The sequence below is a fragment of the Delphinapterus leucas genome, unplaced genomic scaffold, assembly GCF_059928025.1.
Source record: "Delphinapterus leucas isolate spDelLeu-1000000601 "Yukka" unplaced genomic scaffold, BTC_Dleu_Yukka2 spDelLeu_asBTCV2_sq25, whole genome shotgun sequence".
NCBI classification, from domain to species: domain Eukaryota; kingdom Metazoa; phylum Chordata; class Mammalia; order Artiodactyla; family Monodontidae; genus Delphinapterus; species Delphinapterus leucas.
In genome coordinates, this window is record NW_028322234.1 from 19,343,524 (window position 1) to 19,362,285 (window position 18,762).

At 40.5% G+C, this 18,762-nt stretch overlaps 1 long non-coding RNA gene across 1 annotated transcript in view; it reads left to right on the forward strand.

Moving 5' to 3' along the window:
* Positions 1 to 18,762, forward strand: part of LOC111171345 (uncharacterized) — a 104,099-nt gene that overhangs the window by 56,231 nt on the left and 29,106 nt on the right. Inside the window, exons 2-3 of the long non-coding RNA XR_016391546.1 lie at positions 2,188 to 9,446; positions 18,250 to 18,334. This is a non-coding gene — a long non-coding RNA (uncharacterized LOC111171345). The remainder of the gene's footprint in view (positions 1 to 2,187; positions 9,447 to 18,249; positions 18,335 to 18,762) is intronic.

Sequence of the window (18,762 nt, forward strand, 5' to 3'; positions counted from 1 at the left end):
CCAGCTGCCCTTGAAGTTAGGTGTGGCCATGTGACTGCATCCCGGCCAATGAAATGCAGACAGAAGTAATGCAGGTGAATTCCAGGCCTGGCCCATTAAAACTCTCTAAGCACCATCCTCCATACTCTTTCCCACTGTCTCATGACCTTGGAGGCCATACGTTGAAAACAGCAGAGCCACCTGATGCATACAGCCTGGGTACCAGCATTCCCACTTGGAGAAATGTCGCCCACCTATCAGGAATACCTTTCTTGGACCTTACATGAGAAAGAAAGAAATTTCTATTTTTTTAAGCCCCTGAGGCTTTGGACTTACATGTTATAGCATAGTTTTACCTTAACTCATAAAGATTTATACTGTACTTTAAAAACTAAATTGCTATGTTCCCCCAATGACAGTATTATATTTTCATTGTTTACTATGTAGAAAATACTCCACACTGGCATGTTAATGTCACCTGAAAAATGCTTGTAGAAATAAATCTCTGATAAGAACTTTGTTAATGATAACATCCTTCCTTTTTCGTGAACACGGAAGGCTAAAAAAAAAAAGACCCCCTCAACTGAAATGCATTATTCTGATTAATGTTTTAGGAACGGAAGAGGTAATTCTAATAACTAAACGCAGAGTATTAAGCAATTTTGGAATTGTAACTTTCTCAGGCCCCCAAGACGTGACGCAGTCAGTTGCAATGACAGCATTTCTATTTTACAACTAGGATACAATCTGGGCTCTGCTCGAAATTTTCTCAGCATACCTCAGTACGTGTAGAAATGGAAACTGTCATGCAGTTGAGGCTTGATATAGTACCTTATTGTTTCTGGGACACAAATACAGCTAACTTTCACAAGTTATATGCAACGCTTTATATTCAGTGTCACATTCCTTCAGATAAGTGTTTAGGCTTTGCCGTCTGCTTCACTCTTATTTACTCACTCAGACATTTATTAAATAGTGACTATGAATTGTCTAGGTGCTTGGGGCACAAGACTGAATGTGAAACAGTCTTGATAACTGAGGAGCTTATAGGTCTGGGCAGAGGGGGACTAATTCTCATGAGGAAAAAGACAGGAAAATCTTCACATACAAGATTATATCTGATAGAGGTCTAGAAAGGAGGAGTGAGAGTGTGATAGGAGTAAACCAAGGAAGGGCATCTCAAGTTGAGAGAACAGGGACCAAGTCATAAGATTCTTAATGAGCCTGAAGTATCTGGGGAATGATGAGTTCATTTGGGCTAGACTTTAGGGGGAAACTGGGGAGTACCGGAATAGGAGGCTGGAGAGGCAGACTGGGGGCCAAGTTATAGGGCCTTGGATGATAGTCTATAAATCTTGAGCATTTATTTTCTGTGTAAGAGGGTGGCCAACAAATAGATAATCATAGATGATAGATATTTTTTAAAGATGTTGGGGGTAGGAGTTTATTAATTAATTTATTTTTGCTGTGTTGGGTTTTCGTTTCTGTGCAAGGGCTTTCTCTAGTTGTGGCAAGCGGGGGCCACTCTTCATTGCGGTGCGCGGGCCGCTCACTATTGCGGCCTCTCGTTGCCGAGCACAGGCTCCAGATGCGCAGGCTCAGCAGCTGTGGCTCACGGGCCTAGTTCCTCTGTGGCATGTGGGATCCTCCCAGACCAGGGCTCAAACCCGTGTCCCCTGCATTAGCAGGCAGATTCTCAACCACTGCGCCACCAGGGAAGCCCTAGATGATAGATTTTAAGCAGAGCAGTGAGTGACCTGATCGTGTTAGGTTTAGGGAAAGAATTCTAGGCATAGCACGGAGGATGGCCTAGAACAGAGATAACCCTGGAAGCACAGAGGCCAATTAGGAGGCTGTTGAAATATTGAAGTAGAGGAGGCACTTGATTTGGGAGAGGTTTGAGACAGAAATCAGTATTTTATTTGTTAGCTGTTTGGGTGTAAGGGAGAAGAAGTTAAAGATGCCTGAGGTTTCCAGCTGTGGTATCTAGGTGGACAATGATACCGAAAGCTAAAAGCTAAATTTATAAAGGAGAGCAAAGCAGAGGTGAAGCTAAAGAGGTTGGTCGTGGACTTGTGATAAAAGGAACTGTGGAGTGTCTAGGTGGCACAAAAACTAAAAGTACACTGTAGTTTACAGTCTCAAAGTGTCTCCTTATTAATAGTTCATATTAATTGCAAATGAGAAAAAAATATTTTTTTTTTACAGTGGAGAAACCAGGAAGTCACCACCTTAACCGAATGATGAGTCAACACCAAAATGTCTCCCGATACAATACACTGATAAGGATGCCGCATCACTTAAGAAATTCTTCTGCCAGAAATCCATAACCGGATCCTAATCATGAGAAAATATCACACAACCCCCATTATGTTACAAACAACTGCCCTGTGTTCTTCAACCATGTCAATGCCACAAATGACCAAGAAAGGTAAGGAACTCTTCCAGATTAAAGGTAACTAAAGAGATATGACAATAAAATGCAATGTGTGATCCTGGATAGGGTCTTGGATTGGGAGAGAGGGGAACTGCTATTAAAAAACATTACTGGGGGCTTACCTGGTGGCACAGTGGTTGAGAGTACGCCTGCCGATGCAGGGGACATGGGTTCGTGCCCCGGTCCGGGAGGATCGCACATGCCACGGAGCGGCTGGCTACATGAGCCATGGCCGCTGAGCCTGTGTGTCCGGAGCCTGTGCTCCGCAACGGGAGAGGCCACAACAGTGAGAGGCCCGCGTACCGCAAAAAACAAAAACAAAAACATTAACATTACTGAGGTGTAGCTGCTACAGCTGGGTAGTAACTGATGGGCTCTGGAGATTTCAGACTTGGGTCACGTCCCCGCGCCCCATCCTCTCGCCACTTCCAGCGCCTGCGCGCGCCTCAACTATACGCGAGACATCCGGGCACTGCGCGACTAGAGTCCGCAGCTTGCGTGCGCGACCTGCGTGATCTTCTCCCTGTGCGCCTGCGCGAACCCATCCGTTTGACCTACGCAGATGTGGCTGAGAGTGGACTGCTGGTGGACACTTCTGTTAAAAGCAACCGAAAGGGCTTCCCCGGTGGTGCAGTGGTTAAGAGTCCGCTTGCCGATGCAGGGGACATAGGTTCGTGCCTCGGTCTGGGGGGATCCCACATGCCGCGGAGCGGCTGGGCCCCTGAGCCATGGCCGCTGAGCCTGCGTGTCCGGAGCCTGTGCTCCGCAACGGGAGAGACCACAACGGTGAGAGGCCCGTGTACTGCGGAAAAAAAAAAAGCAACCGAAAGTTCCTTTTCCAAAGAAATTTGGTTAGCACCCCCACCTCCCCGCCCAGCACCCAGTTTTACAAAATAAAGGACCGCTGTGACGTGCACACGAGGGGGGGAAAGATAGCTGCTGTTCTCATTGACTGCTAATGGGGCGCTCCAGCTTTGACCAGGAGATGAACTGTTCGGAAGATTCAAATTCAAAATATAAACACGTCTATCTTAAGACCTATCTTAGGTAGCAGCCTAAGAAAAACAGATAAGAGACCCAGAGACTAGAGATCCAGTGTCTAAAAGAAAATTCGAGAGCCAATGGAAGCAAAGCAATATTTGGAGAAGAGAACAGTTTTCTTGAGCCGAAGAAAAATGTTTCATCTTCAGATGAGAAGTCCCTACCACAGTCAACACAAAATCGACGAAAATTGTTCAGTACCTAGATGTGAAGAGCTAACGTTTTAAATTTCAAAGATGAAGAATGTCATCGTTTTGCAGAAAAAAGATTATCCACAAAGTACAAAATCTGGCATCTGCTGCGTGTCAGAGTAACAGGATACACAAGACAGCATATGTAATATTTTGAAGGGGGAGGCTGTTTGTGACTCAATAATAGTATGTCAAGTCATGGGTGAAAGCCACAGAAATCTCACTTATATACGGGCTCTGAAGATTCAACCCTCTCTGAAAAAATTCACGTGTGTACTCTAAATAACTGAAAGATTAATCAAAATGAAGACTTTTGAAGTAAAACTGCATGGTAGAAGTCCTGATGGTGAGTGTAAAAGTCAATTAAATTGGGAAGTCAGTATAATTATTGTAAATATGGTCTAAAAGCACTGCAAATGTTTTTAAAAGTTCAAATTTTAACCCGTTTTGTTTGTTTAAAAAAATCTATTGATAAGAATAATTTGGTTCAGTTGAAAAATTATTGAGACTTAGGAAAGTTTGAATTAGAAGTACCTACTAGATAATAGTACTGTGTATCACCATTAAATTTTCTAAATTTAAGAATTGCACTGTGGTTACGTTACAGGATGGCATTGTTCTTAGGAAATACTGAAGTGTCACTGGGGAAATGACTATATACACACACAAGAGGGAGAGAGAGAAAGCAAGTGTAGTTAAACGTTAACTGGGGAAGCTGGGTAAAGGGTGTACTGGAGCTTTGTGTTATTTTTGCACATCTTTTGTACACTTGAAATCATTTGAAAATAAAATGTTTAAAAATAGTTTTTTTAAAAAATGTAGAATCAGGATGTTATTAATATTCTGGCGAGAGACATTTCCATGCAGTGGTTGGAGTCAAAGCCAGTTTGGGTGGGCTTATGGAGCAAGAGATGGAAAAAGTAGAGAAAATGAGAGGGGCCTCTTGGCCCTAAAATATAGATATCGTGCCTGCTTAAGTCTTGGATGTTCATAGTTTGAGTTTTCATAGGCAGATCACATGTAAACTCACTGATTGATGTACCCATATAGATTTATTCTATGCTCTAATGTAACAAGACATAAATTCTTCAGGGCTCTTATTATTCTAAACAGGAAATTCCAATTAATTTTTAGACGGAGATTAGAATTCTGGCCAAGGTGCAGCACCAGGTGAGGAAAGAGAAATACCAGCAGAGATGCTGAGGTTTGTTACCAGTGACCAGGGTGCTGCATTCTCACACCAGCCCCTCCCCTTCTTGGAAAGTGAGGGCAGGATTCTTGGGTACAGACCAGTGATTGCTTGATTGGCTCTGGCCCTCAGTGGCTACATGATTATACTCTTTACTCATGAAAGAAAATGGAAGTGGTTGTGTAAACACATTACATGTCATTACCAAAAATCACAACATGGCTTCTTCCTGGCTGCCCAGCTAAATATCTAAATTACCCACTCTTGCCAAGGAGGGGAGAAAACTGGACCCAAGGAAAAACAGGGAAGAGAATGACTTAAGATGGGAATGTTTGTAAAACCTTTATTTGTGATTAAAGTGTTTTTAAAATATATGAAGGACATTTAAAAAATGTACATAATTCCAATATCTCAACAACATAATGATTTGCATTTGTTTGGAGTTCTTTCAAACTTTTATCCATATGGATATATTGCTTCTAAGTTCATCAAACTATATATATATTATACATTTAAAAATTTTATGCGTTATGTAACATTATTTTAGAAACACTTTCCCTTGATTTTCACTTTTATCATAAATTTTTGATAACCATGTTACATTCCATTGTATTTATATATAATATATATACTTTATTTAATCATTTCCTTATTATTGGATGCAAATGCTGTTTTTTAAAAAAATTATTAATAACTCTGCTGTAAATGTCTTTATACATATGGATTTTTCTCCTTTTGAATTTACATATTTCCTCAATTCCAAGATACACATTTTTCTTCCTTTATTATATATCAGGGTACATTTTGGTATAAGGTGACAATATTCTTTCTCTTCAGAAAGTTAGTATTAAAGATGTTGCATCTTAAAATTGGTAGTCTAGGGCTTCCCTGGTGGCGCAGTGGTTTAGAGCCCGCCTGCCGATGCAGGGGACACGGGTTCGTGCCCGGTCTGGGAAAATCCCACATTCCGCGGAGCGGCTGGGCCCCTGACCCATGGCCGCTGAGCCTGCGCGTCCGGAGCCTGTGCTCCGCGATGGCGGGAGAGGCCACAACAGTGAGAGGCCCGCGTACCGAAAAACAAACAAACAAACAGACAAGAGTACTTTTGTCCTCTTGAATAGCACCAAACACCGGACTTCTACAACAAAAAAGAAATACTACCATCTTTGACTTTCTGTTACATCTAATGGTAAGGTCAGTGCGTATATCGGAGCCCAGAAAATGGAGGCCACGCCAGCGGCACGGCCCACATCACAATTCTAACCCTGAGTCAGCCTGCATTTAGGAGAAATGCCTCTCAAGGGAACCTAACACACACCAGTCACAGCCCTCCAGCTCAGCTTTAGGTCGCTCACCTTACCCTAGAAAATAGTGTAACAGGGAAGAGCTAAATGGGACTCCATGTTGGATCTGTTTCTTTGACTTTAGCCCTTGCTTTTCGTTGCTTTTGTTATTTTAATCATACATAATGGCCTGCCTCAGGGAACCCTGCCCCTCCGCTATTCAGCTCTCAGGGAGATAATCTGACCCTGCCGCCTGTGAAAGGCTACAAGAAACTAACAGATCCCCTCTGAAGCTTGTCATTCCAGGAAATGTTTTGCAAGACTGATGGCCCTTTTACTTTACTTCCTCACTGCCTCTCCCTCTCTGATTTCATAAAAGAAACCCGCATCGAGACCCCGATATGAGGGTTTCTCGGAGACTCTGGTCTGCGGTCTTCTCGGTCAGCCATCTTCCTTGAATCACACCTCGTGTCCGATTCATTGACCTGTCGTGCGGTGAGCAGAGCGAGCTTGGATTCGGTAACAATAGGATTGCCCGTCTTGTAAGGAAATCCACAGCCTCCTAGCCAACTGTGTGCTGTTTGCACGTTGCCTCTTCCAATATCCTCTAAAACTCTTTCTTGCCCATAATCCTCAAGAAGAGCAGTCTGCTGCTTGTGAGGCACTGTACCCCTATTCCATGGATTGTTTTCCCTTGAATAAAGGACATCAAATTCATTACTAAATTTAGTTTTGTCATTTGACACTAACAATGCTGGGTTTTATAAGTATCTGTTAAATGATATACAAATCCATGTACAGTGATGTTGATATTTTTTACTGGGCCTAGAACATCTAATTGTTTGGTGTCTTCTTAAAAAAAGGGAGAGGATAATGAAGTTAAGTAATCAGAATTCATAAATAGAGTTTCATTTTTAAGATAAATAGTATGCTTAGAAGTGGCAACCTCTTCTGTTTGTGTATCTATTTGGTTTCTCTTGATTTTTAAAAAAGTACTCTGGTATTGTGATTTATGAGATTTATATAGATTTGGTCTTCGTTCATGGTTTCTGGCTCACAGCTTCCCCAAACCCTTGGAATTTCCTGAGTGAAAAGAGTAAATGAGAGTGTCTTTTGTTATAATATCTGGTCTCCTGTCCTCAGTTCCTGAAATCCCTTCAGAGCCATAAAGGTGAAATGGCTGTCTTGTTATTCAAAACAAGGCCTTTCCACTACTACCGGGTTTGTGTTCTTGAGGTGACTTTTGGAAAGCTCCTAAGGAGGGGGGCTGGTTGCCAGGGGAACCAACCTTGATTAGGGGGTTGGAACTTTCAGTCCCACCCCCTGATTTCCAGGGAAGGGAGAGGGGAGAGGGGCTGGAGGGTGAATCAATCACCAGTGGCCAGTGAGTCAGTCAATTATACTTGTATAATGAAGCCTCCATAGAAACCCAGAAGGATGTGATTTGGGGGGCTTCTGGGCTGGTGAACATGTAGAGGCGCTGGGAGAGTGGGGCGCTCGGAGAGGGCTTTGGGGTTCTGTGCCACTTCCCTGTACCTTGCCCTCTGCCTCTCATCCAATTTTGTTGTTCCTGAGGTACATTCTTGTATAATAATCCAGTGGTCTGATGAGTAAAATGTTTTTCTGAGTTCTGTGAGCCATTCCAGCAAATTAATCAAACACAGGGAGGGGGTTGTGGGAACCTCTGATTTATAGGCCAGAAGTACAGAGAAGTACTTCTGTCAGAAGTACAGATGTTCTCTGGACTTGCAATTGGCATCTTAAGTGGTGGTGGGGAACAGTGTTGTGAGACTGAATCCCTAACCTGTGGGATCTGATGCTCTCTCCCGGTAGTTAGGGTCAGAATTGAATTAGATTTGTGGGACACCCAGCTGGTGTGGGGAATCCCCCCCATACATGTTATCGTTGTTCTTAGCACCTTAAGAACCAAAATAGTAATTTTAGTAATAGTAATTTTAGTATCAACCCCTGGAGTTCCAAGCTTACATAAAATAAAGTTATTATTAGGATTTATACTAATATGTATGATATAATATATATCATGTGTATAATAACAGCTATACAGTATTGTGACTGTATTCAGAGATAATAGTCAAGACATGAGATATATAAAATACAGAATTAACTTTGGAAGTCATCTCAGTCATGGCCTGAGAGGGTGCAAGGCTGCAAAGACAAGGATCCTTGCTGAGTCAGGAAGTGCCATAGCTGGAAGCCCAAATGCCAGACTTTGCCCTCTGTTCTGCCTACAGCAGGGCCCAGCTGTCTCTTGTTGCCCAGTAGATGCTGATAAACACAGAGAGGCAAGCTCTTCAGTTGCTCTTTCATACTGGTAATAGATGTGACTGTAAAGCGTTTTCTCTCCTAGTGTCAAAATGTAAAGGGAGAGCCCCACATGAATCTGACCCCAGGAGTTTTGAACATAAAAACCCAGTTGGTAGCACATTATAATTTTAAAGCACATTTAATTTCCTACAAGGCAGGAAATAATTCCATATGAATTCAACCAGTGCATGTCACAAGATCATTACACTACTAGCAAAGAAGATCATCTTTCTCACTTTGAAAAAGGAAAGAGTGAATTAGGTGGGATGTAGGTTTAGTAGACAGAACGGTGGTCTCAGGGACCCTTTGTGCCCCGGTTGCTGCATTAATTTGTCACCAGTATTGTTTCTCACGGGTGATGGCTGATCTTGGTGTGTAGAAATGGCTAGTAGCTAAGAATAATCATTAAGAAATAGAAGGTTTTCTTTATAAAAGGAAAATTGCCTGGTGGTCTATCAGTTGTTTTTTTTTTTTTCCTTTTTTGGTGTAAGCGGGCCTCTCACTGTTGTGCCCTCTCCCGTTGCGGAGCACAGGCTCCGGACGTGCAGGCTCAGCGGCCGCTCCGTGGCGTGTGGGATCCTCCCGGACTGGGGCATGAACCTGTGTCCCCTGCATCGGCAGGCGGACTCTGAACCACTGCGCCACCAGGGAAGCCCCGGTCTATCAGTTTTACGTAGTGTTTATCATCTCTGTGGTCCATTTAACTTATCAGTTTTCTATTATCAGGAAGGGTTGCAGAAAAGTGAGGGTGCAAGGAGAAATAAAGAAGTTTGAAGCTGAAACCAACCTCAACATGAGAAGTAGAGCCTTTACTAATTGCATTCTGCTTCTTTTAGCCTTTGGGCAATCTGAAGGACACAGCCATCAAAATTGCAGCCATCATGTGGAGCTTTTTTCCCCCAAGAATCACCATAAAATTGGTTCCCATACTGTAGACCTAAAACGAGGGGATGTGGATTGCTGCTTCTCTCTTGACATTTTACTTGATTTTCGAAGGAAAGGTGACTAAGAACTTTATGAAATTCAAATATGGTTACTGATACTAGGTTGTCATGAAAAGCCCAATAAGAAATTTAGTGGTAACGGAGATAAAAGATTTGCTCTGGTAAATGGGGTGATATATATATTAAATTATATATATATATATATATATATATATATAATTTTTTGGTTAGGTGTAATAATATTTAACTATTGGGGTTTTTTTTTTTTGGAAATTTGTCAACTTTGGACATATTGAAATCCAGTAAGTCCCTGATCAACATTAATATACATTAATGTTGTATAAACTAAGTTCAACATTAGTATAAACTAAGTAATTTGTAATGTAAGTGTTTATCCATTTTTTTCATTAAGTATACAAATTTGGAAAAATAATAAATTTTAAGGCATATGTAGAATAAACTGGCACATTCCTTCATCCACAAAAGTCACATCAGATTCATGAGAAAGCAAGATTGAGTTGTCATATTAAGTAGTGCCTCCGTCTGTTCATTTATTACTTTATTCATGAGTACATCCTGGTAAATACCTAGAAGAAAGGGCCTGATGTGTAGCGTTTGCCAGTTTCTGTGGTGTAAATACTCCACCATGGCCTATTTCAAGGCCGCTGAACACTGAGTTGCCAAGAGATGGCAATTATCAGCTCCTGTTAGATGGTAAGCGCTGGCTTGAGAATTCTACTGCCCGTAACCAGGGAAATTCAATGGTTTAGAACGTTCACATAAAGGATGAGAGGGGATGACGGGCTGAGGCTGGTGAGGCAGGCAGAGTCAGACATGAAGAGCCTTGAATGTCTAGTCAAGAGATTCAGTGACCATAGGACTTGGCAGATGTTCAGGTAAGAGATGACAGTGGCTGTCACCAATGTAGTGACCACAGTATTTTGAAGGAATCCTGGGAAGAAATGGTGGTATCCTTAACTATGTTAGTGCCATGGGATTTTGTAGATGGAGAGTAAAAAGACGGCAGAGACCCTGACTATGTTTATATCCATGGGACTTTGTAAACAGCGAGGTAGGAAATGAGGATGTTCCTACCTAGGAACATGTTCCTACAAAATTATGATCGATGTAACCATGGGAGTGACCATGGTATTTTGTAGATATCCAGTTAAGATAGAATAGTGGCCTTAACTATCAATACAGTACTGAAACTGGGATTTCTCAGGTAGGCAGGTAGAAGCTGATCGTGTCCCTTACCACATTAGTGAACATGGTGTTTTGTGGTAGTCCCGGTATGATGGTGAACCTAACCACAAAAGCAACCATGGGATTTTTCAGGGGTTTAGTGAAGAGATGATGGTGTCCTTAACCATGAAATTGATGATGGGATTTTGCAGGTATATGCAGTCAAGACATGTTAGTGATCCTAACCCCAGTACTGAGCAAGGGATTTTGCAAGTATTCAGGTTAGAGATGTTGGTGTCCCTAAAAATGTGACGACCATGGGTTGAAGGTGTCCAGGTAAGACATGATGTATAACTGACAATGGTAGTACCAAGATACTTTATAGTTACCCAGGTTAGAGATGATGTGTCCCTAACAATGGCATTTATCCGGATAACTGGTAGGTCTCCGTGTAAGATATGTTTTTCTAAACCTAATAAAGACTACAGGCTTCTGTATTTATCCAGGTAAAGATGATGTGTCGTAAACCGCTGTGGTAACCAAGGTACTTTGCAAGTATCTAGTCAAGAACTGATGGTAAACCTAGAGTGAATATGGGACTATGAAGATATTGTAGGGGAAGAAAACACATTTTCCCTCTAGTGTTCTAGGTTCTTGGCTGAAACCCTCCTGTAATAAAAGACAGATTAACAGGGGAAAAACAAATGATTTTAATTACATATGCACATATGTACATATGGGAGCCCCACAAAGATATATGAAAAAGCAGCCAGGCAATTGAGGCTCATATACATACCATCCTGAGCTAAGGGAAGAGACAGGGGTCTGGGGTTTCCAAGGGGAGGAAGGCAATTTACAGGAAGCCGAGAAGAAGAAATAGATGGTAAACAAAGTTTGCCCTGCCATGAAGATAAGTCTCTCAGGTGAAACAGTGATCTCCAGTAATAGCTCTCTTTCTGGTGCAAGCCCCCTTTCTAATGTAAATTTCCCTTACAAAAGGGTAACTTCTACCCTGCTTTTAGAGCTTCTCTGTCTTCAGTTTCTCAAAATAACAAGCTCAAAATAATCCTTGTGCCAAGGAAGCCTATTTTGTGGCTGCATACTCTGCTACCCTTCAGCATCCATTAGGTAATGATGGTGACTTAAGTCATGGCAATGACCGTGGGATTTTCAGGTGTCCTGGTAAGAGGTGATATATCTCTAAGGTTGTCACCATGATTTTTTGCAGGTTCCAGTAAGGAAATGAAGTTGAAATTTACCACAGTAGTAACCCTGGGATTTAATAGATGACAAGGAAAGAATGTGGGCTTTAACCAAGTGGACTTCACAGTATTTTGTAACTGTCCAGATAAGTTATCATGGTGTCACTCACCACAGTACAGACCATGGAATTTTTCAGGTTCCAATCAGTAGATGATGGTGAACCTAATGGAGTAAATGTGAGACTTTGCTAATATCCAGGTAAAAGATGATGTGGGCCTTAAACACATTAGAGAACATATGATTTTCAGATATCTAGAAGAGTGATGATGCTGTCCCAAACTCTTATCATAGCCATGTGTTTTTTTTGACTATCAAATATATTTAATTTTATTTTTATTTATTTATTTTAAACATCTTTATTGGGGTATAATTGCTTTACAATGGTGTGTTAGTTTCTGCTTTATAACAAAGTGAATCAGTTATACATATACATATGTTCCCATATCTCTTCCCTCTTGCATCTTCCTCCCTCCCACCCTCCCTATCCCACCCCTCCAGGCGGTCACAAAGCACCGAGCTGATATCCCCGTGCTATGCAGCTGCTTCCCACTAGCTATCTACCTTACGTTTGGTAGTGTATATATGTCCATGCCTCTCTCTCGCTTTGTCACAGCTCACCCTTCCCCCTCCCCATATCCTCAAGTCCGTTCTCCAGTAGGTCTGTGTCTTTATTCCTGTCTTACCCCAGGTTCTTCATGACATTTTTTTCCTTAAATTCCATATATATGTGTTAGCATACGGTATTTGCCTTTCTCTTTCTGACTTACTTCACTCTGTATGACAGACTCTAGGTCTATCCACCTCATTACAAATAGCTCAATTTCATTTCTTTTTATGGCTGAGTAATATTCCATTGTATATATGTGCCACATCTTTTTTATCCATTCATCCGACGATGGGCATTTAGGTTGTTTCCATCTCCGGGCTATTGTAAATACAGCTGCAGTGAACATTTTGGTACATGACTCATTTTGAATTATGGTTTTCTCAGGGTATATGCCCAGTAGTGGGATTGCTGGGTCGTATGGTAGTTCTATTTTTAGTTTTTTAAGGAACCTCCATACTGTTCTCCATAGTGGCTGTACCAATTCACATTCCCACCAGCAGTGCAGGAGTGTTCCCTTTTCTCCACACCCTCTCCAGCATTTATTGTTTCTAGATTTTTTGATGATGGCCATTCTGACTGGTGTGAGATGATATCTCATTGTAGTTTTGATTTGCATTTCTCTAATGATTAATGATGTTGAGCATTCTTTCATGTGTTTGTTGGCAGTCTGTATATCTTCTTTGGAGAAATGTCTGTTTAGGTCTTCTGCCCATTTTTGGATTGGGTTGTTTGTTTATTTGTTATTGAGCTGCATGAGCTGCTTGTAAATTTTGGAAATTAATCCTTTGTCATTTGCTTCATTTGCAAATATTTTCTCCCATTCTGAGGGTTGTCTTTTGGTCTTGTTTATGGTTTTCTTTGCTGTGCAAAAGCTTTGAAGTTTCATTAGGTCCCATTTGTTTATTTTTGTTTTTATTTCCATTTCTCTAGGAGGTGGGTCAAAAAGGATCTTGCTGTGATTTATGTCATAGAGTGTTCTGCCTATGTTTTCCTCTAAGAGTTTGATAGTTTCCGACCTTACATTTAGGTCTTTAATCCATTTTGAGCTTATTTTTGTGTATGTTTTTAGGGAGTGATCTAATCTCATACTTGTACATGTAGCTGTCCAGTTTTCCCAGCACCACTTATTGAAGAGGATGTCCTTTCTCCACTGTACATTCCTGCCTCCTTTATCAAAGATAAGGTGACCATATGTGCGTGGGTTTATTTCTGGGCTTTCTATCCTGTTCCATTGATCTATCTTTCTGTTTTTGTGCCAGTACCATACTGTCTTGATGACTGTAGCTTTGTCTGAAGTCAGGGAGCCTGATTCCTCCAGCTCCTTTTTTCATTCTCAAGATTGCTTTGGCTATTCGGGGTCTTTTGTGTTTCCATACAAATTGTGAAATTTTTCTTCTAGTTCTGTGAAAAATGCCAGTGGTAGTTTGATAGGGATTGCATTGAATCTGTAGATTGCTTTGGGTAGTAGAGTCATTTTCACAATGTTGATTCTTCCAATCCAAGAACATGGTATATCTCTCCATCTATTTGTATCCTTTTTAATTTCTTTCATCAGTGTCTTATAATTTTCTGCGTACAGGTCTTTTGTGTCCTTAGGTAGGTTTATTCCTAGATATTTTATTCTTTTTGTGGCAGTGGTAAATGGGAGTATTTTCTTGATTTCACTTTCAGATTTTTCATCATTAGTGTATAGGAATGCAAGAGATTTCTGTGCATTAATTTTGTATCCTGCAACTTTACCAAATTCCTTTATTAGCTCTAGTAGTTTTCTGGTAGCATCTTTAGGATTCTCTATGTGTAGTATCGCATAGAGATACTTCTTTTCTGATTTGGATTACTTTTATTTCCTTTTCTTCTCTGATTGCTGTGGCTAAAACTTCCAAAACTATATTGAATAAGAGTGGTGAGAGTGGGCAACCTTGTCTTGTTCCTGATCTTACTGGAAATGCTTTCAGTTTTTCACCATTGAGGATGATGTTGGCTGTGGGTTTGTCATATATGGCCTTTATTATGTTGAGGAAAGTTCCCTCTATGCCTACTTTCTGCAGGGTTTTTATCATAAATGGCTGTTGAATTTTCTCAAAAGCTTTCTCTGCATCTATTGAGATGATCATGTGTTTTTTCTCCTTCAGTTTGTTAATATGGTGTATCACATTGATAGATTTGCATATATTGAAGAATCCTTGCATTCCTGGAATAAACCCCACTTGATCATGGTGTATGATCCTTTTAATGTGCTGTTGGATTCTGTTTGCTAGTATTTTGTTGAGGATTTTTGCATCTATGTTCATCAGTGATATTGGCCTGTAGTTTTCTTTCTTTGTGACATCCTTGTCTGGTTTTGGTATCAAGGTGATGCTGGCCTCGTAGAATCAATTTGGGAGTGTTCCTCTCTCTGCTATATTTTGGAAGAGTTTGAGAAGCATAGGTGTTAGCTCTTCTCTAAATGTTTGATAGAATTCACCTGTGAAGCCATGTGGTCCTGGGCTTTTGTTTGTTGGAAGATTTTTAATCACAGTTTCAATTTCAGTGCTTGTGATTGGTCTGTTTATATTTTCTATTTCTTCCTGATTCAGTCTTCGCAGGTTGTGCATTTCTAAGAATTTGTCCATTTCTTCCAGGTTGTCCATTTTATTGGCATAGAGTAGCTTGTAGTAATCTCTCATGATCCTTTGTATTTCTGCAGTGTCAGTTGTTACTTCTCCTTTTTCATTTCTAATTCTATTGATTTGAGTCTTCTCCCTTTTTTTCTTGATGAGTCTGGCTAATGGTTTATCTATTTTATCTTCTCAAAGAACCAGCTTTTAGTTTTATTGATCTTTGCTATCGTTTCCTTCATTTCTTTTTCATTTATTTCTGATCTGATTTTTATGATTTCTTTCCTTCTGCTAACTTAGGGTTTATTTTTTGTTCTTCTGTCTCTAATTGCTTTAGGTGCAAGGTTAGGTTGTTTATTCGAGATGTTTCATGTTTCTTAAGGTGAACTTGTATTGCTATAGACTTCCCTCTTAGAACTGCTTTTGCTGCATCCCATAGGTTTTGGGTCGTCGTGTCTCCATTGTCATTTGTTTCTAGGTATTTTTTGATTTCCTCTTTGATTTCTTCAATGATCACTTCGTTATTAAGTAGTGTATTGTTTAGCCTCCATGTGTTTGTATTTTTTTACAGATCTTTTCCTGTAATTGATATCTAGTCTTATGGCGTTGTGGTCGGAAAAGATACTTGATATGATTTCAGTTTTCTTAAATTTGCCAAGGCTTGATTTGTGAGCCAAGATATGATCTATCCTGGAGAATGTTTCATGAGCACTTGAGAAAAATGTGTATTCTGTTGTTTTCGGATGGAGTGTTATGTAAATATCAATTAAGTCCATCTTGTTTAATGTATCATTTAAAGCTTGTGTTTCCTTATTTATTTTCATTTTGGATGATCTGTCCATTGGTGAAAGTGGGGTGTTAAAGTCCCCTACTATGATTGTGTTACTGTCGATTTCCCCTTTTATGGCTGTTAGTATTTGCCTTATGTATTGAGCTGCTCCTATGTTGGGTGCATAAATATTTACAATTGTTATATCTTCTTCTTGGATCGATCCCTTGATCATTATGTAGTGTCCTTCCTTGTCTCTTCTAATAGTCTTTATTTTAAAGTCTATTTTGTCTGATATGAGAATTGCTACTCCACCTTTCTTTTGGTTTCCATTTGAATGGAATATCTTTTTCCATCCCCTTACTTTCAGTCTGTATGTGTCTCTAGGTCTGAAGTGGGTCTCTTGTAGACAGCATATATATGGGTCTTGTTTTTGTATCCATTCAGCCAATCTGTGTCTTTTGGTGGGAGCATTTAGTCCATTTACATTTAAGGTAATTATCGATATGTATGTTCCTATTCCCATTTTCTAAATTGTTTTGAGTTCGTTATTGTAGGTCTTTTCCTTCTCTTGTGTTTCTTGCCTCGAGAAGTTCCTTTAGCATTTGTTGTAAAGTTGGTTTGGTGGTGCTGAACTCTCTCAGCTTTTGCTTGTCTGTAAAGGTTTTAATTTCTCCATCAAATCTGAATGAGATCCTTGCTGGGTAGAGTAATCTTGGTTGCAGGTTTTTCTCCTTCATCACTTTCAGTGTGTCCTGCCACTCCCTTCTGGCTTGCAGAGTTTCTGCTGAGAGATCAGCTGTTAACCTTATGGGGATTCCCTTGTGTGTTATTTGTTGTTTTACCCTTGCTGCTTTTAATATGCTTTCTTTGTATTTAATTATTGACAGTTTGATTAATATGTGTCTTGGCATATTTCTCCTTGGATTTATCCTGTATGGGACACTCTCTGTGCTTCCTGGACTTGATTAACTATTTCCTTTCCCATATTAGGGAAGTTTTCAACTATAATCTCTTCAAATATTTGCTCAGTCCCTTTCTTCTTCTTTTCTTCTTCTGGGACCCCTATAATTCGAATGTTGTTGCGTTTAATGTTGTCCCAGAGGTCTCTGAGAGTGTCCTCAGTTCTTTTCATTCTTTTTTCTTTATTCTGCTCTGCAGTAGTTATTTCCACTATTTTATCTTCCAGGTCACTTATCCTTTCTTCTGCCTCAGTTATTCTGCTATTGATCCCATCTAGAGTAGTTTTCATTTCATTTATTGTGGTGTTCATCATTGTTTGTTTCATCTTTAGTTCTTCTAGGTCCTTGTTAAATGTTCCTTGCATTTTGTGTATTCTATTTCCAAGATTTTGGATCATGTTTACTATCATTATTCTGAATTCTTTTTCAGGTAGACTGCCTATTTCCTCTTCATTTGTTTGGTCTGGTGGGTTTTTATCTTGCTCCTTTATCTGCTGTGTGTTTTTCTGTCTTCCCATTTTGCTTATCTTACTGTGTTTGAGGTCTCCTTTTTGCAGGCTGCACGTTCATAGTTCCCGTTGTTTTTGATGTCTGTCCCCAGTGGCTAAGGTTGGTTCAGTGGGTTGTGTAGGCTTCCTGGTGGAGGGGACCAGTGCCTGTGTTCTGGTGGATGAGGCTGGATCTTGTCTTTCTGGTGGGCAGGTCCACATCTGGTGGTGTGTTTTGGGGTGCCTGTGGCCTTATTATGATTTTCGGCAGCCTCTCTGCTCATGGGTGGGGTTGTTTTCCTGTCTTGCTAGTTGTTTGGCATAGGGTGTGCAGCACTGTAGCTTGCTGGTCATTGAGTGAAGCTGGGTGTTGGTGTTGAGATGGAGATCTCTGGGAGATTTTCGCCTTTTGATATTATGTGGAGGTGGGAGGTCTCTTGTTGACCAGTGTCCTGAAGTTGGGTCTCCCACCTCAGAGGCACAGCACTGACTCCTGGCTGCAGCACCAAGAGCCTTTCATCCACATGGCTCAGAATAAAAGGGAGAAAAAGTAGAGAGAAAGAATTAGTAGAAGTGGGAAGAAAGAAAGAAAGAAAGGAGGGAAGGAAGGAAGCAAGAAAGAAAGAAAGAAAGAAGAAAAGAAGGAATGAAAGAAAGAAAGGAGGGAGGGAGGGACGGTGGGAGGAAGGAAGGGAAGGAAGGAAAAAAGAAAGAAAGAAGATAAAGTAAAATAAAATAAAGTAAAATCTAATAAAGTTATTAAATTAAAAAATAATAATTAAGAAAAAAATTTTGAAAAAACAAAAAAATGGACAGATAGAACCTTGGGACAAATGGTGGAAGCAAAGCTATACAGACAAAATCTCAACACAGAAGCATACACATACACACTCACAAAAACAGGAAAAGGGGAAAAAATCATAAATCTTGCTCTCAAAGTCCACCTCCTCAATTTGGGATGATTCGTTGTCTATTCATGTATTCCACAGATGCAGGTACATCAAGTTGATTGTGGAGCTTTAATCTGCTGCTTCTGAGGCTTTTGGGAGGTCTGAGGTCTTCTGCCAGCATTCAGTAGGTGTTCTGTAGGAGTTGTTGCACGTGTAGATGTATTTCTGGTGTATCTGTGGGGAGGAAGGTGATCTCCGCATCTTACTCTTCCGCCATCTTCAGAACACCCTAAACCATGTGTTTTTGTAGGTATCCATGTAAGAAATTTTAATGTCCCTAACAAAAATAGCAACCATCAGATTTTACTGTTTTCTAGTTCAGGGTTGATTTTGTCTTAAAACTTAGTAGTGACAAAGATACTTGCAAGTATCCAGATAATATATCACAGCGCTCTCACTGTAGTAGTGACCATGGGATTTTTGAGGTATCCAGTGAATAGCAGATGGTGTCCAAAACTACAGTGTTGACCTTAGAAATCTCTAGATATCCAGGTAGAGTTGGTGGTTGCCATAATGGAATTGACAGATGGAATTAGCAGAGGCCCAGATGGA